The 4,995-nt window shown below is 27.8% G+C and overlaps 1 protein-coding gene across 1 annotated transcript in view; it reads left to right on the top strand.

Moving 5' to 3' along the window:
- The window catches only part of LOC119674373 (elongation of very long chain fatty acids protein F-like), a 19,214-nt gene that overhangs the window by 981 nt on the left and 13,238 nt on the right, over positions 1–4,995 (top strand). The window lies entirely within an intron of this gene.

Raw genomic sequence — 4,995 nt, 5'->3', positions numbered from 1 at the left:
CTGTAGAATGCCTCTGTAAAAACATTTTCAATGTTAAAAATACATAATTGGTTAACATTTAAGTACGCTGAATATAAATAATTTAATGCGTAGTAATGTTAACACAAATAATGGACTTTTTTTAAAATCACATTAATTAAATCCACATAGTCTGAGTTCACATAAGGAAGGGATTGAAAGCGCCTGCACTAGACTTTAAGCATTGAAAGCGAAGTTAGTCTTATTTAAAGGTCGGTGCGGTGTAATCGCGTTTTTCATAATTATCGCGGAGTTCATAATTATTGTCAAATCAATAATTGATTATAATTATAAATTAATTCTGAATTAATTGTTGTTAATAAAAGCAAAGTGTTATCGTTCGTGTTGTATATATTGAATATTAAAAGCCATTAAAATGTTGCAAATGTTTAGTAAAAAAATCGTGTATGTTTATTATAAAAAACATTATGAATGAAGTAATATAAGGCAAATAAAAATATTATCTACATATTTATTTATACATATATTTATCTTTTTTTAAAACATACATACTTATATAAAATAGTGAGATTAATATTTAAAAAAAAAAATAATAAATTAATGCATTTATATTTATTCTAAGTAAAAACGGTATCAACTAAAAAAACTCAGTGCATGATGCTTCAATCACATTTGTTGAATGCAGTTATAATTATGCACAGTGTTAAAAAAAACACTGAAGCATAGGTATTTTTTGCTTGATGTTGTCAATTTACAAGTACACAACACAGGCGTGTTGAAAATTTCCCGTTAAGCTGATAAAATGTGGTGAAAAAGTAATATAAAAATGCTCTTCAATAGTTTTGCTTCGATTACAAAAGAAAACACCGGAGTTGTGTTGTTGTTGTTGTGGTGGCTAATTTGTCAGTGCTTTGATAAAAACTTTGAGTTATTATCATTGAAAACCTATTTGGAATTGTCAGAAAAAAAACTTTTTTTAAAGTTAAGTGTGTTTGTTTTTTTTGAGTGTAAAAATGTATATAAAAATAAATTAAATATTAAACAATTTTTGTGAAAATTAAAATATCTAAATAAAATAATAAGTATTGCATTGAATTTTATTCAACACTTTTAATGGTATCTGTGTTTATGTCAGGCGTTAATATAAAGGGTAAGTCAATATATTTTTCTTATTAACTTTTTGTTTATTTTAAAAATAATTAAATAATATAATTAAAAATTAATAAACATTGAATATTTTCTTATAAAATTTTTTAAGTTGCAAAATAATAATAATGCAAAAATATATAAATTTACAATTACTTTTCTTAAGTGCGATATAAATACAATAATTATATTCTAACTAAAAAGGGAAGTCAATATATTTTTCTTCCTTTTTGTTACTTTTTTTTAAATAATTAAATACAATATTAAAAGAATAAATTAATAAAATTTAATATTTTGTTCTATAACTTTTTAAATTTAAGATGCAAAAATATATAAATTTACAATTACTTTTCTTAAGTGTGATATAAATACAATAATTATATTATAACTAAAAAGGTAAGTCAATATGTTTTTCGTATAGAGTTTGTTATTTTTAAAAATAATTAAATAGAAGAGTAAAAAAATAAATTAATAAAATTTAATATATTGTTCTATAACTTTTTAAATTTAAGTTGCAAAAATATATAGATTTACAATAACTTTTCTTAAGAGTAAATTAAATACTATAATTATATTATAAATAAAAAGGTAAGTCAATATATTTTTCTTATAGAGTTTATATTATTTTTTTATATAAGTTCATAAAAATATTATATTTTGTTACATAAATTTAAAATTTTTTAAAAATATATAAAAATATATAAATTTACAATTACTTTTTTTTTGTGTGAAATAAATATTAAAAATATATATCTTTTAACTTAACCTAACATTAGGAAGAATAAAATGTTCGTACATTGCTTTTGAATAATGGGTCTAGCAATCGCAATAAAACATTTTGTAGACTATTAAAACCTTAATCTTCTTTAATTCTTTTACTATTTGTTAAGTATATATTTTAACAACAATATTTTAAAATAATTTACAAATTAAAGAGTTTTATTTTGACCCATTAATTTAGTTTAACATTAATTTCACTAATTTAATTTCTACTTAATTTTATATATTGATAAAATTTTATATTTAATATTTCCAGAATCTTATGTTATTCTCGATCTAATCAGATTTATACAATTTAAATATTCAAACTAGTGCTTCCTTTTCAAGACAACGAACATTCTTTTATTCTTTATTTAAGTGGCTTAATCATTTTAAAAGCTATATCTCATTCACACTACGTTTTGTAATTTTCATTAATTGCTCAACCTGATAAAGTTGACCGCTCTTGTACTTTTACTGAACGTTTCTCGTGTACTGTTAAACCATTTTACTCTTCTTCTTGCGGAGTCACTCTTTTCTTCGATTCTGCTTTTTATAATTAATTTAGTCAGTTAGTACTAAAATTCTTATTAAAGCTGAGTTCAGTAATATCAGTATCACTAATACATATATATATCATATTTGGAATATAACATTATTTTGGAATTGATGTCTGCTAATATTTTCGCATATGTTTCAGATCAGTCATATTATTGATTTTCAAAATATATCTTTGTCAAAGCTACTATACATAATCCATTGAAAATATTTTTAAGGCATTCTAAAAAAAAATGAATAAATGTAAGTTTCTATGGATTTATAGAGTTCCCTGAACTTAATTGGAGTTAAAAATAGATGCCCAAAAAGGTTTGTTTTTGCTTTTAGATTTTTTTTAAGATCAAGACCTATTGTGTCCATAAATATCAGCTGCAAGTTCGTGCAAGTATGACATTTGTGTTGCTTTTTGTCAAATTCGCCACACTGTGTGATATGGAATAATAAACTTAATACCTGTTACATTCGGTTAGCTTAGGTTACGTTGTAATGCTGGTATCCAACGAAATTATGGTTCATTGTGATACCTCGGATGAGGTACCGTCCGTACGTCAAATCTGACGAGGTAAAAGTCTCAAACATCTAGAGTCTGAACAGCAGTCGACTTCAATATTCAAATAGAAGAAATCCAGTCTAATGAGTCTAAGAACTTGGTTATGTCCAAAAGACAACCCCTAAATATCTAGTGCATGGATACTGGTCCTTTGAGAAGGCGCGACTTCCGTATTCGATTAGAAGAAAACTAGTCTGATAAGTCTAAAAATTTGTCTAGAAGATGACTCCTAAACATCTAGTGGATAAACAGTCACGTTTTGTGAAGGCGCGACATTCAAGTTCAAAGAAAAGGTAACTAATCTTATACGTGTATGAACTTGGCTATGTCCAATGGTTGATTCCGGTAATATTAATAATATGGCTGTCATTTATTTATTTCGAAAACATTCGAAGTTCAAGGCAAATAAATCTCAACATATCCAAATATGTTGTCTGGGCTTCTGATTGTGGATGGCGCTTAGCACTTTGGTAGAACTTAAATTTTTTCTAGAATAATTTTATTGGCATTCCTTTATAAATATTAGAAAACAATTTCTAAACTGATTTCGTTTTCCATTAGTCTTTTTGTAATCAATTTTTGGACATTCACATGAGAGCCGACCACGGCATTCACGTAAAATGCGATGAAATATTGCGTCCAGTGCCAGCAGCGGCCGACATTCATTACCGTATGTGGCGCATATTTAAAGTTTTGGCAATTATTTTTAATTTTTAGCTGCTGCAGCTATTAAATAATTTGTTATGCCCACCGCGGATGTTTCAACTGAGGTGTAAACCTCAGCATATTTTGAGTTGCAAATGAAAAATTTTCAATTTAACGCTTGAAGAAATTTAATAATTAGATCTGCATATGATTTTTGGCAATAAAGTTAACGGCTGTATGCATACAAATAAATACAATTATATAGTGCATATATGTATTATTCTGGGGAATAGGTATGCGAGAGATGACCGGCTCTGCTCGGTCCTGCAACCGAAATACTTACGTCGAACCCGTTGCGGACAGCGCCACCATTTGTGGTTAAATGCGGTGTAATTTATCACTTAACGTGCGAATAATTTTAACCAAATTTGTAATTTTAGTTTGCGAATAATGCGATTTTTTGTTTTAATTTCATTTTTGTTAAATATGAACTAAAATTTATTACACAAAAAGATGGCTGGGATGCCCGAAATTTATTTGCTACATTATGTATATAGAATGCAGTGCTTTATTCTAATAGGGCGCTTAATAGGGTGTCGTTATTGCATGTGAGTGTTGTATGTTTTTTGGTAGTCGGATTCAAAATTCAAAAAATTCCAATACTATGGATTTCGATTTATCAAAAGGTTGAGATCATCATTTGCATATAAAAACAAAATGGAAAACAAAAACGACTATGAGATGTACAAATTCGTTGGCAGAATTAAAGATGCAATCCTTGGTGCACTTTGTCTCCAACTAGAACGAATTTTAATTTTGATTGGATTTTGATGGCAAACAACAGCAGAAATAAAATTAAATCAAATAACAAAATGCAAATGTGCGCCCTCCCGTAAGTCTCATTTATTTGCTGGATATGATGTCTGTCTATCTTGGCATAGAGTTCGGTCTGGGTTCGTTTCGATGTGCACGCGACGCACGCTTTTTGTTAAAATTTGATTGAAAGATCGATCCAGCGATCGCAAATGAATTCAATTTGACTTCTTCGATTTTAGCGGGGAGAGGAGTATCTATTATTTAAATGCTAAAAGTTGTACTAGCTTAAATCAGTTCTTCCTATCAAAGATTTCATGCAAAAGCAATACTCGCGATTTGCCCAACCAACTGGCAACTAGCAACTGGCAATTGGTAACTGGTAACAGGCAATAGTCATCAGGAAACTGTGCAAACCGTGCGATGCCGAATATTTGCATCGTTAGTTGCTAGGGTTAAATTGGCTTAAAGTTGTTACCATGATTTTCCCCTTGGCCAAATGTTAATGCAAATTATGATGGGAAAATCTAAATTACCTTTGCTAA

The sequence above is a fragment of the Teleopsis dalmanni genome, chromosome 2 (genome assembly GCF_002237135.1).
Source record: "Teleopsis dalmanni isolate 2A chromosome 2, ASM223713v2, whole genome shotgun sequence".
Lineage (NCBI taxonomy): Eukaryota > Metazoa > Arthropoda > Insecta > Diptera > Diopsidae > Teleopsis > Teleopsis dalmanni.
This window is presented reverse-complemented; position numbering and strand designations above follow the sequence as displayed.